We start from the raw sequence: 21,517 nt of genomic DNA on the forward strand, positions 1-21,517 counted from the left end.
TCAAAAACTTAAAATAAATGTTAAAGGGAAAAATAAATTACAAGGAAGCAAAACTCTAAATATAGCAGAAGGAAACAAAAGACATATTATTAAAGAAGAATCAACAGTCTGGATGTTAGGAAGTAAGAATAAAGGGTATAATACATAGAGAGTAAAAAGTGATATCAATATTTTAGACTTTGGGATAAAAAATGTATTGATAGAGAACGTAAAGACAGTCAATAGAACCCAATAATTCAATTTTTGAGTAAGAGTTGTGAGTTTGATTTTTAGACCTGATAAGAATGCAGCGATGGTAGGTAGAAAGTTTAAGTCAAAATTGTGAGCAGACAGTAGCAAACTGTGTCAGAATTAGAGATTCAAGATCCATCCAAATAAAACTAATATGTTCTGTAAGACATTTTGTAAGATGAAATAAGAAGCATGAATTATGAAGCTTGGCAAAAATTAGTGCTATGAGGAAAAGAAAAAGAAGAGCTGGTGCAAAATAATACACTAATATGTGAATAATTCTTTACAGCTTACAAAACACTATACGATGCAGATGCTTATTTTGCCTTCACAGAAACCCTGTTAAGTTGGCAGTACATATGGCAACAGTTCTTGTTTATAGGCAAGGAATAAAAATGGAAGGATAAGAGAAAGAACAGCAAAACATGGAAACAGGAAGTGGAAACAAAATCAGATGGAGTCATGGAGCAGGAAGGTAGAAAAATGGTTTAAATGCTAATGACTTTATTTCTACTTATCATATTGGGAATTAGTTGAGATGCGGAAGTATTGACACTAAGCTGAAGTACTGAATTTAATTCTGATAATGATTATTTAAATCTAAAAACAGCATTAACAGATAAGGAGAGGGTGATTAGGATAATAAATGGCCTGGAAACATACGACATTAGTAATAATTGGTTTTAGAATGTGCGTTCAGGAGGGAGGAAAATATTTCCAACTTACATTGTTGATGAAATTAAAAGCTAAAATCCTTATGTTGTATCACTAATGCTTTGGATGGCAATTTATAACCATAGAGACACTTTCCTAAATGTTATTTCTTTGATCAGGATCTATAGAACCTAGTGGTGCCTAGTAGTGAGAATTAGAGAGGAGATTCACTTCTAATAATGATGAAGCAGAGATAAAAAAAAAAAGAAATATCTTGGCTTATATTTTGCTCTCAACTTCCAATTTTCCACGAGGACTGCCACTGCCCATGCTGGAGGCCACAGGTCACGAAAGCCTGAGAAACATAGGCTGTAAAAGTTTAGCCCCTGAAATAATTAGTAGATTGGAAGAAAGCAAGGTAATATATCTTTGAACAAATCACAAACACCCTTTTGGTGTCATTTAATTCTATCTCAGTCTCATGAGAAAGCTATTATTTTCATTTTGCTGAAAATGACGACTCAAATAAGTGTTCTTTTTTCACTACATATACTGGGATGCTACATACACTAAATTAAATTCAATAAATATCTATTATTTCAAATTTGTTCTGACTTACAGTATTATTTTAATAATTCTCAGGGTTTTTTTCTGTTTCAGAGAATGTAGGAGACACTATTTGGACTCCAGTATTTTTTCTAGTAACTAAATAAATAAAAGCAAAGATAAATTTTCTGCAACAGAACATTGGCATTCAAATTGTGATTGTAATTATTTACATTATATGCATTCAAAATTAATTGAGATTTATTTAACTTAACAGTTAATTCTACATTCCCAGGAAAAATCTAGATAAGAGAAAATTATATTGAACTATCAAATATTTAGTCAGTGGCATGTTTCCTGCATTGTCTTTGATTTATGAGTTTGAAATTTTAGGTTTTATCCTTCATTGAGATGAATTGTGTAAAGAGCATGGAATAATTTACATCTGTGCTAATCAGTTTTAGGATGTGGGTGGGAAAAAGGAAATGATTCTAATTTATATTGCATATGGAGGTAGCAGCTAAAATGCATAAACCAGTGTACAAATAACATTTACAAAGCAATTTATAACAAAACACTTTCCTAAATATTATCTTTTTGTCAGAAATCACATTAATCTTTTTTATCACTCTTTGTGCTATTTCAAAGTCTGTTATTTCTTAGGCATTATGAGAATAATATAAAAATTTGTATACTCATATATTGTTACCTATTTCAAGTTATTTTAATACAATGTGTTTCTTTCTCTGGAAGGTAAAAATATTAGTTTCCCAGGGCTGCCATAACAAATTGCCACGAACTGTAGGCCTTAAAACAACAGAAATGGCCGGGCGCGGTGGCTCATACCTGTAATCCCAGCACTTTGGGAGGCCGAGGTGGGCGGATCAAACGTCAGGAGATTGAGACCATCCTGGCTAATACGATGAAACCCTGTCTCTACTAAAAATACAAAAATTAGTTGGTCATGGTGGCGAGCACCTGTAGTCCCGGCTGCTGGGGAGGCTGAGGCAGGAGAATGGAGTGAACCCGGGAGGCGGAGCTTGCAGTGAGCCGAGATTGCACCACTGCACTCCAGCCTGGGCAACAGAGTGAGACACCATCTCAAACAAACAAACAAAACAAACAAACAAACAAAAAACCCAGAAATGTATTATTTTCTCACAATTTTGGAGTCTGAAAGTTTTATATCAAAGTATTGGTAGATCCATATACTTTCTAAAGTCTTAAAAGAGGAATTATTTCTTCCCTTTTTGTAGCTGTTGGTATCTCTAAACAATCCTGGCCTTGGCCTATAGCTATAGCTCTCCAGTTTTTGTCCCTGTCTTCGCATGGCCTTCTTCCCTGTGTGTGTGTGTGTCTGTGGCTTCTGTCCTCTTCCGATGAGGATGTCACTTATTGGATTTAAGGCCCATCCCAATTAAGCATGATCTCATCTTAACTAATTACATCTGCAAAAATCCTATTTACAAATAAGGTTACATTCATGGATTCCAGGTGGACATGAATTTTCAACACTATTTAATTCAGTAATGTAGTGATTTAATTTAGAAATCAAGTCTAAAAGTGGCAGTGACCAAACAAAGAGGGCAAGAAAGCAATAGAGTAAAAGAAATCTGCAACCAGGAATGAGGCTTTGCTTCCAGTAATTCATCACCAGAGCATCCTAGGAATCTATCTAAGGAAGAAAAATGTATAACTCAATTGAAGTTGCATCTATAAAATATTTTTTTCTAATTAGTTATATCACTGCTGAAGCATTAATTAAGCAAAAGTATATATATCTCTTAAAATCAGCATCCATGTTTACCTAAGGGACTTGTAAAGATAGGGAAGTAAAACATCCATAATATTTTTAATTAGTATTTTTAATTAAAAACATCAAATCCCTGTAGTTTCCTAGTCCACATATAATAGATGTAAATTTGAATGAATTTATATTTTGTACTTGCAGGTGTGTGGGTGCACATTTAGGAAAAAATATATTCTGATTGCAAATTAATACTATTTATATTTAATTGAATAGGTTAAGTACTTACCTACAAAATTAAATATTATTTGGAAAAAAATTCATTTTATATATTCCATGAATCTGACAAAAGGTTACTGCTTACTATATATGTGAATTTTGTGTTTTCTATGTTTTCGTAGTATTTTTGATCCATCTTGGGGCATGCAATGCTAAGGATGTCAGTTAAAGAAACTGATTTGAGCTGGTTTCTCAGTTTCTCAAGCCACTATCAAAGTTCTGCCCTATTTCTCAGACTATTATATGAGAGAGAAATACATTTACATCTTGTTTAAAATCATTGCATTTTGTTATCTCATATTACATGAACCTAGTTAGCTTCATATGTAATTTTGAGTATTCAAATATCAACTAAGTTGTTTTATTAAACAAAGGGATATCTAGTTTGAGTCTGCAGTTTTTGTCAGTCTTTTGTCTCTCCCTGAATAATGACACATTGAAAATGCAATCTCATGGAAATGTACTAAGCCTAAGCAAAAAACTGTTGTTTGTGCCTGACTGGCTTCAAAATTGCTATGGACCAGTGACTGTTGCATCTCCCACATCCTACCTCTGTGGACAGCTTGTCTATTGAGCTTATAGTATGTCAATTCCACCATTGTTTGTTGGGAGAATAGAAGAGAGATATGGCTTATTCAAAAAATTTTTTTTTTTTGAGATGGAGTTCGCTTTGTCACTCAGGATGGAGTGCAATGGTGCAATCTTGGCTCACTGCAACCTCTGGCTCCCAGGTTCAAGCAATTCTCCTGCCTCAGCCTCTGGAGTAGCTGGGATTACAGGCACCCACCCAGCAAAATTAAAAAATATTTAACATTATTGTGCAAGTAATCTTTTACCATTTGCTGATAAATTTGTACGTGAATTAGGAACACATTAAAATAGCAAAATGCCCAGCTAATTGCTGTATTTTTAGTAGAGGCTGGGTTTCACCATGTTGTCCAGGCTGGTCTCGAACTCCTGACCTCAAGCAATCCACCCACCTTGGCCTCCCAAAGTGCAGTTTATTTGTTTAATTTACAGTTTTTCAGGTTAAGAGAAATCAAACTTCAGCAACCAAACTCAAGAAACCTCATCTGCAGCTGAATCTAATTTAGATGATGAAAACTTGGGCTTTACGCCTGATTCTGTAATTAAAAGCAACTTAAAATGGGTGTTGGGTGTTGAAAGCGGAAATTTGTATTTTACATATGTGAGAAAAGTAAATACATTGAAGTCAGAAGGCAGGCTATGGTGGTTTTAAAACATGGATTGTAATTTTTTGACATTGTTCTCATTGAGTGGTAGGGTCTGTGTCCCTTCCCCTTGAATCTGGGTGGACTTGTGACTGCTTCAACCAATAGAGTAAATTAGAAGTGACACTCTGTGACTTATGAATCCAAGTCATTAAAATGCATGAACTTCCTGCCTTTTTCACCAGAGTGCTCACTTTTGGAGCCCTGTGGCTTCATGTAAAAACCTGGATACTAGTGAATGGCAAATCATGAACTTGTAAGCTGACAATATTCTAAGCATCTGTACTCTAGAATTCTTACAACTCACCTAACCATATTGGGTGCTGGGGAGTGTCAGCTAACTACTTTCCAGGTAAAATTCATTTTCTGATTTGGGTTGAGGCAACCCAGGCCATAAAGGTTTCTGGACTCCAAAATTTGCTTTAGTATTACCAGTGTCTATTCTATTGGGCTCTAACAGCTAGTTACAGTTGTTTTATATTCCAAAGGTAAGTAATACGCTGACAACAGAAGGTCCTGTAAGAAAAACCAATAATAGACTACTTAACTAGAGGAGATGACAGGATTAGTGAGTGCTTTTTGTGGAGGACATTACACTGGATTAACATCTCCCAAAAAATCATTCATTGATATTTTTTAGTCTTTTGATAATTTTGCTTACTAGACATCTTAGCCAATTTCTGCAACTGCATGAGAGTGGAATGGCTTTCTATGGGAAATAAACAGTGTAATACTTAGAATCTGTTTAGTTCTTGAATTTGTGGATCAACTTTTTCATCAAATATAGGAAGTGTTTGGCCATCACTTCAAATGTTTTTTCAACCGTTTCTTTTTCTATTCATTTTCCAGGACTCCCACTGTACATGTGTTGGTAAACTTGATGGTGTATTACAGGCTTCTAAGGCTCTGTTTATATTTCTTTATTCTTTTCTGTTTCTCAGCCTGGATTATCTACTTTACTTTATCTTCACATTCACTGATTATTTTTGGCATGCCACATTTGCTGTTAATCTCTAGTGAATTTTTATTTCAATTATTTAGCTTTTTAACTCCAAGAGTTTGGTTGGCTGTTCTTTATAATTTGTACTAATTGTTGTTCTGCATTTGATAGGTTCTTATTTCCCATTGATACCTTCATTCTTTGCACACAGTCTCCTTTAGTTCTCTAACCATATTTATCGCAGCATGTTTGAAATTTTTATCTGCTAAATCCTTCATCAGTGACACTTCAAGACCATTTCTTGTTAGTTTTGTTCCCTGAGTGCATAAGTTACAGTTTTCTGTTTCTTTGTGTATCTCATTATATTTTGTTCAAAATTGCATATTTTAGCTAAAATATTGTTGCAACCCTAGATTCTAATCAGTGCTGATTTTGTTTTATTTGTTTGTTTCAATTAATTCAATAGAGTAAGTCTGTCCCAAATGAATTGCCACTGAAGTCTCTGCTCAGTTTCAAAATTTTAATTATTATATTTTTAATTGGCACATAGTAATTGTACATATTTAAGGGATACAAGGTGATATTTCAAGACATGTATACAATGTGTACTGATAAAATCAGGGTAATTGCTATATCCATCACCTCAAGCATTGATCATTTTCTTGTACTGAGATCAATCAAAAATCTATCTTCTAGCTATTTGAAAATATACAGTAAATTAGTTAACTATGGTTACCCTACAGTGCTATAGAACACTAGAACTTATTATTCCTATCTAGCTGCAATTTTTCATTCATTAACTGACCTTTCCATATTTCCCCTCCCTCTGTACCTCCCAGTCTCTAGTAACTACTTTCGTATTTTCCACGTCAGTAAGATAAACATTTTACGTTTCCACCTGTAAGTGAAAACATGGAGTATTGTCTTTTTATGACTGACTTATTTTATTTAAGACAATTTTCATGCTGCCTTCCTAGGAGTTCCTTTAAATCAGCATAGCTTAGTCATCAGCCAACGATTGGTGAGTGGTTATACTTAAAATTATTGTGCACGTAGTCTTTTACCATTTGCTGATAGATTTGTACGTGAATTATGAACACATTAAAATTTCACTGTTTTTGCAATTCTTCCCCAGTCTTTTGTTTCTGTATGCTTATGGCCTCATAGTTATATCCACATACAAATAGATGAATAAAGCTGTCTCTGTTTTTGTTTCCTGATTGTGCAAAGAACCTTGCACAGGTACACAGAATTCTATACTACCAGGGTTATATAAAATCTTATCAGGGCTCTTTATACCAGTTTGGTTACCCAGAACTTCCTGTTAACTTTTTGACTCTTCTGATGGTCTGTGCCCCAAACTATCATGGCAAAGTCTAAATGTGATGTTGGCCCTCTCAGAATGTTTACTATTCTTCTGGAATTGTTTCCTTATGGTTTCAACTGTCTTTCCTTGTGTGGACTTTTCCATGGTCTCATATCAAATCAAATCAGGTCTTTTTGTCAATAAGGATGCAAGTTCCTGTGGTCTGCACTTTCTCCATGAACTGAAGATACAATGGGGAAGATGGTTGCCACACCAGGCTAAAACACTACAGACTCCCACTGTTCAGCACTTCATCTTGAGTAAACATTTCTCAGTTTTTGTATGCCTTTGGTCAATGACCAGAATGCTAATGTAATTGTTTTTGACAATTTTGTCTATGTTTTTACTTTTTGGAGAGAGTATTTACAAGCTCCCTACTCATCCATTCTAGAGGCGCCCCCTACTCACACATTTAAAATATAGCTTTCAAATCCCAATCACCTAGCACAGTGCCATGAACACAGGGATTATCCTACACTCTCAATTGAATGTATATGTTTGTTTGCATTTGTAACAAGACATTTATCCACTTGTATTTAATGTCTAAAATGTGTTTCTCTTTGTTGATCACTCTCCTTCCTGAATCATTTTTTAAAAACTACTGTAACAGAATACACTCTTGATTTTTGCTTAACCTCTTGTTATTACTTTCTGTCACCTTAGCTGACTCTCTCATGTCTGTCTTTTATGTGTTAGAGATTTCTAAAAGTTTGATCTCAGTCTTTTTCTGTTCTGCTTGCTACCCTTTTTCAGAGAGACATAATCCACAAATCTAGATTCAAGTGCCCCTCCCTCTCCCTCAATTGCAGATGATACTAATGTTCAGGCCACAACTATGAACTCCACGCTTCCAGCACTTTTCAGTCTGATTGACACCACCTTTCTGATGCCATAAATATCCCTCATCCTCCATATATTTAAGTTCAAACTTGTTTTATTCCTACTAGAAGTGAACCTCTCCAAGTTCCAATTAATGAAATGACATCACAATCTATCAACTCGAACCATTACATAGCACATAGGCTATTCTTGCAATTGTGCCTATTTGTAATTTCCCAAGCTGGTCATCACTACAATGACTTTCATTGATACTTATAATTCTACTCCAAGAGTATATGATGTAATGTGTAAACCTTCTCATAAAAAAAAATGCCTTTCCAAAATTGTACAATCATAAGCCCAATTAAAAAAAAAAACATTTTAGTGTTGTCCCCATAACTAATGTAAATGTACAACTATCACTATACCAGAAGAGCAAAAGGATACAAACCTTAACACCATGCTGTTAAAAGGTATGAGGTTTTTTGGTTATGATATTATGATATTAAAATATAAAGATGGCAATATTAAGAACTGTTCTGAGATAATCTTTTTCCCATATAGAAGAGTCTAACTTTTCCATGTATTTTAGATTAGCATTATGTCTATATCTTTATCAAAGCATTTAAGAGTTGTATATAGATGTCTGGAGCGGTTCCCAAAGAGGTTGGTAACAATGAGTAAGAGGTAAATAAATTAACAAATATATAAAAATAAATAGTGCTATAAAATGAACTGCTAAAGAAGTATAAAGGGGGTTTTACAATAGTTTTGAAACAGAACTACATTATCTTTGTGTTAACATTCAATCCAAGAGCTCAAAATCCCATCAAGGATTATAACCATAATAATCTTGATGAGTGATAGAGGACGTATCATCATTGCAACTTCACAGATGAAAACAATTGTGGTTGAGGACAGCTGGCTCTTACAAAGACACAGAACTATTGTGGAGGAGAATTTCTGCTTCTAAATGTTGATCTTTTTTACTCTAATAGCAGTTACATAGGCAATTGTTATAATCATTTGCTCACTGTAAAAAACTGGCAAAATTTTTCAATTAGCAAAATTGATATAATTTAAGAACAAATCTTGTATAAATTAAAAATAATACATTAATTTGCTCAACAGTATTTGAATGAGCCTGTGTTCTAAACATAAATCTGTCTCAGGAATTAAGTTGCACACAATTAAGTGTTTTGAAATAACTCAATCTTTTAGGAAAAGAGGTAACTCTGCATAGTATTCAGTAAACCGTAAAACCCTTAACAATGAAAGAGAGGATTTTTGGCCCTTTCAGAAACTTTGACTTTTCTAATTCCACTAACATATCAGAACAGGAACCAACAAGCATGTTAAAACCTAGCAAACTTTTAAAGAAACACAGCTTCAAATACATATTCTTCACTCATTTTCAGAATAAAAAAATAATAATTTTTATCAAAAGCAATGGTGATACTCCAACTAGTAATAAGGAGAAGTAATTTCTTAAATATTTATCATTCTAAAACATATTATTGAAGTTAACTTTAGGAAAAAATCTCAGGGAGCTTATGAATATTTCTACCTAGACTGATAGAGATGGAACGTGAATTAAATTAGAGCAGATATCATTAAGCTTAAATATGATGTCATTGTTTAATCTTAAAAAATATTTTTATGTGATATTTGATATTTATTTATATTCTCTTTATTTGATACTACATTCAATATTAGAATGATATTACATTCTAATATTAATAAATAGGTGGTTGTTTATTCTCTCACTGGATCCTTTAAAGATCCTTCTGCCACCTGTGGTCTCTAGATAGAGGATGTTTTTGGTGGAAGAAGATCAACACATTTGGGGACTGAAAAATAAGAATAAAATAAAGTCTTGCTTTTGTACCACTTCAAGTAATTTATTTTACTCAGCAGGTCTCTCATATTGGCCTGGGAGTTGATATTGCCCCATGAGCCAAGCTGAGTTGGCTACAGAAGATCCTTAGAAATGCCAGACTCACAGTGATCCAAAAACAACAACTATCAAATCAATTGCCTCTATGCTTCTGGCAATGGCTGTGGGCACTCAGCACCACCTGAAAATTTTATATTTGGTTGACGAACAAATAGAAGGTGGAAAAACACGGAGTAACATATTTGGCTCAACGATAGAAAACAATAAGTTATTTAAACAATGAATATAAATTATACCAAAATTAAATAAAGGAAATGAATAAATTAGTATTTGGCAGGAGATATAATGGTTGCTATCTGCTATCACTCGGCATGTCACGCAATCACCACAATTGGTATATGAACATTTTTACTTTCTACAGATGAGAAAATAAGCCAAGATATGTAAATATTTCCCTAATTATTCATGGGTTCCACATCCATGGATTCAATCAACCACAGACCAATAATATTTAAGTATACTGCATCTGTACAGAACATGTATAGATTTTCTTGTCACTATGTCCCAAACAACACAATATAACAAATATTTACATAGCATTTACATTGTGTGTGGTATTATAAGTAATCTAGGGATGATTAGTATATATTGGAGAATGTGCATAAGTTACACACAAACACTACATCATTCATGTCAGGAACTTGAATATCTGCAAATTTTGATAGCTGGAGGTCCTGGAAGCAATCCCCAGGGGATACTGAGGGATGACTGTAATTTGCTAAAAAATGTATATTAGGTAATTATCCAGTTGCTATGTGAATGAACAAAGTAAAAATATGTGTTTTGTGTGGCAAAATTAGGAGCAGAAGAAAATATATTTATTGTTTCATATATAAATTCAAACTTATTTCCAATTCACCATTAATTTTAATGTAGAATTGGGGGAACAAATAATTACATCATTTAAACCTAGATTAAACTCTAGATTTTTACAAGTATGACACAAATACATACTTAAAATTACTTTATTTCAGACTTCATATGCTTGAAATTGATTTAATCTATCTGTCTGGGGCCTATCATGGGGAGGGGGGAGGGGGGAGGGATAGCATTGGGAGTTATACCTGATGTAAATGACAAGTTGATGGGTGCAGCACACCAGCATGGCACAAGTATACATATGTAACAAACCTGCACGTTATGCACATGTACCCTACAACTTAAAGTATAATAATAATAAATAAATTAAAAAAAAATCTATCTGTCTTTTGTTCTCTGATTGCATTTTTATGTACCATTTTTCCAACTTAATAGAATCTATCCTTCCTCAGGATTGGATATGTATACATTAAGCTGTAGCAATTACAAGATGCTGTTTGTTGAGAATAATCATGGCTTCAATCTCAATGTAAATGGCTTGCAAATCTATATCTCTAATTAAAGTCTTCCTGATACCTAGTTTCCTATCTATAAATACTTACTGAGCATGCCTGTTAAGTTACTTCACCATTACTATTAATCTAGCAAGGAAATAACCCATAACCCTCCTTCTTAAAAGGTCTTCCTTTTTGTCTTCCTTATTAGAGGGACAGCCAATAGCCCTGGCTAAAAAAGGATAAAACACAATATTAGAAGGTTTTTGTTTTTATTTTGTTTCTGGGTTGTGTGTTTGTGTGTGTGTGTGTGTGTGTGTGTGTGTGTGTGTGTGAAACTGGCTGTAAGGGAATTAGAGAAATGCATACTCAGTAACACATGCTTTGGGCCATGTGAAATCAGAGATCATAACAGTAGGAATAAGAGTGAGTCCAGTGTAGTTCGATTAAAGAAGGGTGACCCCAAATGATAATATAACTCACTTGTATTCTTCAGTAGGGGAGGTCGTGCAGGTAAAGAGAGATGTTTTAAAAAGGTAGAAAATATAGGTAATCTACAGGCAATCCAAGTTGCTTAAAGCAAGCCTTAATTTTATTTATATCAAGATAATATATTTCTGTGTATTTTGCTTTATGTATAAATATGAGTATGCAAATTTTTACTTGATTTGAATTGAAGCTGGAAAAAGTCAAAATTATATCTCTTAACTGCTTCTCTGCCTCAAAAAATTACTATTTTCTCAAGAAAAAAATTACTATTTTCTCAAGAAAACAGGTGTGAAGAACAATTCAAAATTTTTCATCAAGGATTATATCTCATCTAATGATAAAGTAGCACTCAAGTGAATTTCTTAAAAGTAAAAGAAATCATAAAGGGCCGCTGAGCCTTGCAATCTAATCTTGCCATGAAAGGAAATTAAATGAAAAATCAATTTTCCAGGGAAAACTCACCCTTACTCTACAGATTAGTTGTAGCACATACATGCACAGCACAGAACAAAAAGAAAGGGACAAGCAGTTGGTATACTTCAGTTCAAGAGGTAGATGTCTCAAGGATTATCCAGTTGATTTAAGGCCATGAATAAGCCATTTTCAGGATTGTTCATATAGTAAGAAATCAAAAATAAAAGTCTGCAAGTAACTTTAGCATTAGAAAGACCCCAGGTTGCAAACATGTTTTCTTCATGCCCTGATTGCTGATATGTTTTCTTCATGGGCTGATTGCTAATATGTTTTCTTCTGGCATAACGGTTTAAACCTCAGAGTCTTGGCTCTTTTGATCTGTCCTGCTTTTTCACTTTGTGGAAAAAAGGAGAATTCGAGGATCTATGTAGTTCTTATGTAGTATAATGTTTGTATTACTTGGTTTCTAGTTTTGTAGTGAACCTATGAACACCAATTTAAGCAAAGGTATGAGTCTGGCCAAACTTAACATGCTACATTATGAGTACATTCACTATATTGCCCTTTGAATACGAAAGCTGGAAATATTTGTGTTTTTAGATGTTTCTTGGTTTGAAATCTAGAATATTATTCCATACACATATGCCTAAATCTGTTATTAAATTTATAATGTGACCTGGTGGAAATATTAGATCATTTCTGTGGCTCCATTGAACTAATAGAAAAAAAAGTATAATAAAAGTATTAAGATATATAATCACATAAATATTTGAAAAATAGCCACCTCTGGTCATGCTGCCTGTTCTTTTATTATCAATTGCCCCAGGTACCTAAGCACATAATTGCAATCATTGATTCAACAAATAAATTACTATTTCTATGAGCAAGCACTATCCAAGGTTCTGAAGAATCACAAATAAATCAGGTTTTATCCATTCTTCAAAGACATAAACACTGAAGAAATTATTGAAAGTGTTATGATAGAAATAAGGAGAACCATGAGGGCATAATATAAGTAGTGACCAAATAATTTATTTTTATTAATTTTAATTTTAATACAAAATTTAGATTTAAGCAATTGCTTGTTTCAGCAGTAAAATACTCTCACGGGTCAGACTCTCCTGCTAGAATTTAGGTAGTAGCTCATTTTAAAACTACGGCAAAGTTAGCCAAGCAGTTTGTGCTGTCAAATAAGAAATCTATAAATTCAAAAGATTAGTGTCAGGCCTAGGGCTTTTTCATTTACTCGAACTGCACAAAACTTAAGTTGCACGCTCAGGTTCACTTTTTCCACATGGAGAGTTCAATCAAATGCAAGGATTAAGTCTCCAAGTATTGAAGTGAAGCATTTCTTTTCTCTTATAGTTAATAGAATTAGTAATGTGCACATAAGAGGAAAGGTAATAATAATTCTATTGAAGTTCAAGTCAGAAACCACTCTATGATAAAATTGCCTGAATGTCAATAATAATTCACCTGGACAAATAACTATTATCTTAACACTAGAACTTTTTTATTTCCCTGAGAATATTTAAGCCCTTTTTGAGGCCAGTAATAGAGAAAACTAAGAATATGATTTTAACGGTGCATGTACAGAAGTCTTCATTAACTATTAATGCCATTAAAGCAAATATGTAGATTGCTGCTATTTGTTTCAGAGACTCAAAATGCTTACACATTTAGCAACAAGATATAAAGGTGAAACTTAAATGAAAAAGGAACCATTTATATTTTTCCCTACAGTTGTACTAGATAAAGCATTAATAAACAGCAGTGCTGTAGAGAAAGTTTTACTTTTTAATAATGAAATTTAATGTTTCCATTTTTTTTTTGCCCATTTCAGTTTTACAGACAAAAGTACTAAAATAAACGGACTTCCCCCAAGCTATTAGTTAAGTCTCTCTTAAATTTCCACTTTACATAAGTCTTTTTGTACATTATCATAGAGAAATTGAATACTACAAAAGGAATATGCCAGAATTATTTTGAGAATAAAAATATCCTGCACTCAAATTGCAGGATATTTAATGCTGCTCTCATGAATTCCACTTATGAATATCATTTATGAATCTCTATAGAAGTTATTTTTTGAATAAACTTCATTAAACAAACACAAGTATAATTTATTTGTTTGCAAAAACCAAATAATGAACAGAAATATAATTCCTGTAATAATAAATGTATGAAATTTTAATCTCTCCATCTCTAAATAAGAATGTTGTAGCCTACTGCTATTTCTGTAAATTTATCTTAGGAAGCTCTGTTCCAATTGGCTTAAATGCAGTTTTGTTTCTGTTTTTGTTTTATATGTTTTTAGTGCTTACTCATTTATAAGCTGTAGTTTTATCATATGTATTATAATGTGCAAATTCATGAAAAAAGCAATTATTTTAGCTTTCAGTCATACTCTCTGTGGAAAATAATTATATTAATATTTCAGATCAGATTTTTTTCATAAAATTTATTCTCTAAAGAACTAACTGTTCAATAATTGCTTTTTATTGTTTAGTGAACCACATTTTCGGGATACGTTTCAGGTTTTTCAACAACTTTATTTCAAGCAATTTAAAAATTACTGCCTGTACTTCTTTTCAAACCAAGTCCAAACGTCCATAGACTTCAGAATGAATCAGTTCTAGTTGAGTGACAAATTATTTTCCAAGCCAGCAAATCTCAGGAAGTCCAAGTATCTGTTCTGGTCATATATTGTCCACTAATTCAATTCATCTTTTCTGTTGCCTTATTTTTAAAGGTTAAATCCAGTTGTGGTATTATAAAAATATTTTATTTTCTCTATGCTTAAGGATGTTCAGAAAGCCGTAAGCATAAAGAAACATAAAATATTTTTTCTATAGTTCTGACAACTGGCTTCCCGGTGGCACTTAAAAAAAAAGAATCGTATCAGTGAACAATATATGACTTTATATTTTAATATGTGTATTTAGAGTAATTGTCTTTTAATAACTATCTGTCTTTGATTTTTTATTATAAAGTAGAATTTATAAAAGTATTTTATGAAACTAGTGAAATCATTAGGAGGAAACTCTCTGTGCCCTCAGTAAGTTGCTGATGTTCAGGGTACCTGGCTGAGTTGTTTTGACCAGGAAGTATTCATCTATGCTTAAAGATGCCACTATATCAGAGAAGTCAAAATCAAAGTAAAAACAAATAATAACAACAACAATTACAAACATTAATTGTATTTTCAGGGAGCTGTCCTCATATAATGTCTCACCCATTTAACATAAAATAAACTGAGGCAAAGTAATTTCGGATAAGTTTATACAGATACTAAATGGCAGAGCTGCAATTTGAACCCAGGCAAAATTGAGTCCAGATGTTGCATTTTTAAACATTATTCTTAAGGATTATCAGATATCAAAAGGAGGCATGAGTGGGTTAGGGACATTGGTATGAAGTACCCCCTTTCTGGGGTTTGGAAGTTTCCCCCATGAATATTTATTTTAACCTTAATTTTCTCTCTGCTTCTGTGCTTTTTTTGCTTTAATTTTAAAGGAATATAAACAATTGATGTTGACCCTCATTTTTTAAAATTAGTTGATGCATTCTTTCCTGAATGCCTATTAATATACTATGTAACCTACTGTATTTTTTTATTTGAAAAAAAGCAGTAAGACAAAGGCTTAACTACAAATAGAATGTCCTCATTCAATGATGTAAACACATACGCACAGAAATTACAATTGGCTGGTGATCAGGCATCCAAGATATTAGTACTGGTTCTGGCTATGACACTAGCTTCCCTTTTACACCTTAGGAAAAAAGTTTAGAGTATTAATACCTTGGATGTCTGATCTCCAGTCTAATTTAGGGCATAATAAGGTGCTTAAGTAGGTGATATTTATATCTTTGTTTAAAATGTTCTACTTACAAGTAGTTTTGACTCTGCTCTATTTTTCTACCCTACGGAAATGTTATAATTAGTATGCCGAACTAAACTAAATATTCTTCTATGCATGAGAATGTGAATTAGTTACAACTAAAGAACCCTCGTGCATTTATAGGATCCTGTCTGTGATTCTTGGACAATAATACCGGTAAGTGAGAATGCGTCCATGATATGCTGAAATCATTAGGAAATAAACAGAGCACATAACCTCTTTAATTTCACATAAAAATTCTTGCTGACCTTGGATACATTAATATACTTATACATATAAATAGAAATATAGGTACATATTTTGTTAGTGCCACTGAAATGGGCTGCCTGTTGTAAAATTTTTCCTTTACAAGGATGAAAATGAACATCAACACTACTTAAATGCTATTCTGATAAATTGACTAAATAAAAACAATTAAAAGTCCAGGCATAATAGAATATCAAAACTTCCAAATAGGGTGGCATAGTTTAGAAAACTATAATGTCAGTAGTCAGCAACTTTAGATAATTTGCAAGTCATATAAATGATTTGCCTGAATAAAATACTTTTTTTCTTCCTCCTCAGCTGAGAAACAACTAAGTACCATATGTTGAAACAAAAAATTATCTTGCTGCTTTCAAAAATAACCACTTTTTAAAAGACACTATAGAGATAACATGGGAATTTAAAAATTGCATTTTCTCTGTGCTATATAGAAAAGAAAGCAAAGCATAAGGTGATTGCATGTGATCATCTCTTACCCTCTGCATTAAAATGCACAAAAGAAAATGGGCTTATATTATAAGCATGTAAGTCTAGGTGAGATTGTAGGAAGAAAGGCAACTTTGGAATTTGTAAATCAGAGAGTTTTCCAGATTTCATTTGAGTACAATAAATACACATACTGCAGACTATCAAAATCTTCATACATCAAAACTCATCAAATATTCATTGAGAATCTGGTTGCCATATTTTGTCGTTCTTCTTTTCACAGTGAATGTAGCCTCTAAAACAGTTTGAAAGAGCCAATTAAGGTGGAGTTTAATATAATAATTTTTAGACCAAATGGATAACAGATCAACAAACTGGATCTTTTAAAAGAAATTGGAACTATCAGCTTGAAAAACCCAAGGTTACAAACCAGAAATCACTTGGGAAAAAATCGAGTTTATAAAAGACAATAAACAAGATATGGAATTGCACAGTGTATTAGTCCCTTTACACACCACTGTAAAGAAATACCCAATACGGGGTACTTTATAAAGGAAGGAGGTTTAATTGACTCACAGTTATGAATAGTTGGGAGGCTTTAGGAAACTTGCAGTCAGAACAGAAGGCAAAGGAGAAACAAAGGCGCGTCTTAAATGGCGGCAGGTGAGAGACGCAGGGGAAATGCCAGATGCTTATAAAACCATCAGATCTCGTGAGAACTCACTATCTCATGAAACTGCCCCCATGATCCAATCACCTCCCACCAGCTCCCTCCCTTGGCAAGTGGGGATTATGGGAATTACAATTCAAAATGACATTTGGGGGAGGACACAGAGCCAATCCATATCCCATCACATCTTCTATTAAGAACATACGCCTCAATTTTCCCTTGGTTTATTCCTCGCTTCTTCTTTTCCTCTCCTTTCCTTCAGAGTTTGTTTGTTTGCTTGTTTTTTCATCAAATACGAGGATAAATTTCTGGCACGACTTACTGGTTCCTCATAGTTTACTGTATCCTACAGATATAAACAAATTTCCATGTTAAATGGTAACTCATTGCTTGTCAACAGATCAACACCTATATTAGAATTGACTTACTGCCTTCCAAAGCAGAGGAGAAAACACAGCTCAAATAGGCCTGTCGCTGCGAAAACCTTGCCTAATCCCTCCAGGTATGAGCGTAAGTAGGCTTTTATTATAGTACATCCTCATAAGCCTATTAAAACAATTTAAGAAAAATCAATTCAGCTTTGTCAAATGATCTTTATATTTCCTATATTAACGTACTATAAATGAGCTCAGCCTTTTAAAACATTAAACTCAAATCTGTCCACAAGTGCTAGGTGTATTGATTTATCCAATCTCTAGAACTGTGCTGTTGTATGTGGTAGCCACTACCTGCATGATGCTATTTAAACTTTAATTATAAGTAATTAAAATTAAATACAATTAGCTGGGCATGATGGTGTGCACCTGTAGTCCCACCTACTCATGAGACAGAGCAGGAGGATTGCTTGAGCCCAAGACGAAGAGATCGAGACCAACCTGGGCAGCACAGTGAGAACTCATCACTAAAGAACAAATAATAAATAAAATTAAAAAATAAAAATACAATTAGATTTTGTTTTTCAGACACTCTAGCCACATTTCAAGTGTTCAGTAGTCACAAGCAGCTAGTAAACATTATATTAAACACCAATATTATAGAACATTCCCGTCTTTACAGAAAGTTCTATTGGACAGACCTGCTCTAATATATTTTTAAAATTTATCGTAATCTATTTTTTACCGTCATTTACTTTTCTATGGCTGAGATATAGACCCACAATATAGAGTTGTACCTACACTTTTAACCTCTTGACTCCTTCTGCTATTCATTTCACCATTTATAAAAATGTCAAACATTGTATCAACCTAAACTTCCATCTTTTATTTGCCACACGAATGCTGAACAATGCAATTAAAAAATCAGAAATAAACAAAAATGATGTGGAGTGAACTACAATAAATTCATCGTTTTTATTTTCACTTGATCAGCCTGAAAACACATATAATTAGGCCCCCATCACATTCTCCACAGTCAAGTTATTCTAAATCTTTTCTGACTCTTCTTAAGATATTTTACTTCTTTCTGCAAGTATATTAGCTTTGTGAAACAGCAGAGACAAGTATAGCCAGAACACATATTCAGTTGTTGTCCTACTCTTGGAACTTCAAGGGATTTGGGAGATGAGTGAGAAAGAAAGATGTAAACAAGAAGTTGCAGTAGATCACACAAGCTTGATTTGGGGGACTGTTTGAAAAGCTTGCATGTGAGGAGAGTCCCTCAGAGCATGAAACTCTAGATACTATGGCAACATGGGGGCCGCCGTCCAGAATGGAAGGGGCACAGAGGGAGTCCTGGAGGAGAAGGGGATTGGAGAGGAAGGTTATGTGTCTACATAATGCTTTTTAGCAGCATGATGGGAAGTCTTTGGGTGAGAGAGCTCCAATGTGATGCAGTAGCTTATATCTTTATAACCCTGGGTTTTACATTATCTATGGTTAGCAGATGTTGGGCACAAATTTGTGGGTTATGCAAAGCAGGCAGGCTCTAGATAGCTAAAAATATGCTTATTTTAGCAATGCTAAAACAATTGGATGTATAAAAATCTGAGTTTGGCATGAGCAGGCTTTTGAGCTAACAGGTCTGAGCTTGCTGTGAAGAAATAAACAACTTTGAGATCAACACACAAAGGCCATCCTAGCTCTTTTTTATAACACCTACCTACTTAAAACATCTACATCCCACACATGGGCCTTCTTTCTTTGGATCTTCATTGATGAGGACCTTTCCTTTTTTGCAAAACTGTTATCTCTTCTGGTATCCTGGATTCCAGACGTCTTGATTCCTTGGGAAATGAGACTTACCAATAAGGCCCTCCTTCATCTGGAATATCTAGGTAAAAATATGTGAGAAAGAACCTTTGCTTTTGAGAAATGAATGCTTCTGCTTTGAAATGCATAGGAAAACTCTATATTTACCTTGAGTAATTGTTGGCTAGTTTGGATTAATTAGGAGGAAATAAACATATTATATGCCTTTTCCTGTTACATTCCCTACAGAACAAGGTTGTGATTACAGGCCTTTAGGTCAGCGGAGTTTATACCTTAGTGGAATAGAGGTAACCAAAAATAAATTCTTAATTACTTCTTTGCATTCTCTGTCCCAATATGAAAGTTTATCTTTTATTTATCCCAAGGGTGAACTTTAAACCTATTACCTCTCTTTGATGTCTGTGTCAACTCTTAATACATACACTTTTAAATTTTTAAATATAAATATTAGAATTTTTCATTTTTTCCTTATTCTAGCAAGAATATTTTTCTCTATCTTTAAAATCAATATGTAAGCACACATATACACACAAATGACACTTACATCTTAATATCCAATTTCCCATAGACAATGAATCCCTTGAGGGAATACTAGTGCTAGCAGATATCTATAAAATGAGTTAAACTTTTCTTATGTCATAATTTATAAGGGTATATATTTCTAATAGTGTTTAAATGCTTAATTCATGATATAATAATGCTTTATGCAAAATATTCATATTTCATTATGATACATACTTTTATGCTTCATATGTTTTGTATTCTAATTGTAAACTAGAGATATAAAGAAAATTTTATACATAGCCAGCATCATTTTGCTGTTTTCTTAAGTTAGTTACTTGATCTTGCAGCCTTTTTATTTTTGTTCACATGTGAAATAGGGATAATAACTGCGTAAACTACATACCAAGTTTGGAAGAAACTTAAATGTGTATAGTGTACCTGATAAATGAAAAAATCTCCATCAGTATTTACTACTGGAACACAAAGTCATTTCCACTTCACTCTACCTACCCCCCTTACTAATAAAACCTCAAGGGGATGAATCAGAATTGGTCATGGCTGCCTGTGGAGTTTCATCCCATTTTTGCCCTAGATTCACTTAGGGTTGTGAATATGAACTAGTTTGGCCTTTGGAATATAAAGAAATGCTGCTTGGAGTTTTAAGAACTATTGCTATTCCTAACAGAAAGAGGAAGAATATCATAAACAAAATATTTATCGTATTTTCCTGCCTTTGGGCATGGCTGTCTGAGAACCTGATGGCCTGGAGTCCTCTTACCATCATTGGAAGAACACTGTGGCAGAGCCTACACCTGGAAAGTGCCTGGGTCCTGGACAACCTCACTGAACCGTGGAAGTAGTCTCATTAAACCCTCCTAAACTCCTGTGGAGAAGAAAAAACAAAAGGTTTATTGCTTATATTAAATTTAAATAAATATTGCCTTTCTTACAGCATTCTAACTAAGATAGCTGCTAATGGTAGTAGAAGTAGTAGTAGTATTTCACACTATCTTCAAAACTAGGTGTTAATGCCTACAAAATTGAGGTCAGTTGGTGATCTCCTTCTGTTTTTAGTGTACTTATTATTTTTCTTAGCCCCACTTTCTACCATATACTGTTAGGTAAGTACTTCTTTTTCCTGGTATATTTTTCTTGTTTTCCTTTTGGAACTGATAAAATGCATATATAATAGCTTCCTCATGTTTTACTAAATTACTTGCTAGCATTTCAAAGGTTTGCAACATATGTCCCTGATCTTTTACTTCGGATTCACTCCTTTTTACATTTCCGCTTTACGTTGTGTCATATTTTTAATTTTAATTCTCATTTTTTAGTTATTTTCCATTTTATTCTTCTCCCTTTCTTGTCTATTTTTCTATTTAGTTTGTCTTAAACATATATAGAATTTATTTGATAGAAGTGACACAGTTGATTCATATGTATGTTTATATTTATATATTTTTATTTATCCCATTATTTCCCTGTTATTTCTTTTAACAGTCACACATTGCTTTTTCTCTAAAAGCTGTATATTCTATGTTTTGAACAATGTATTTA

This window comes from Macaca mulatta, chromosome 18 (genome assembly GCF_049350105.2).
Source record: "Macaca mulatta isolate MMU2019108-1 chromosome 18, T2T-MMU8v2.0, whole genome shotgun sequence".
Lineage (NCBI taxonomy): Eukaryota > Metazoa > Chordata > Mammalia > Primates > Cercopithecidae > Macaca > Macaca mulatta.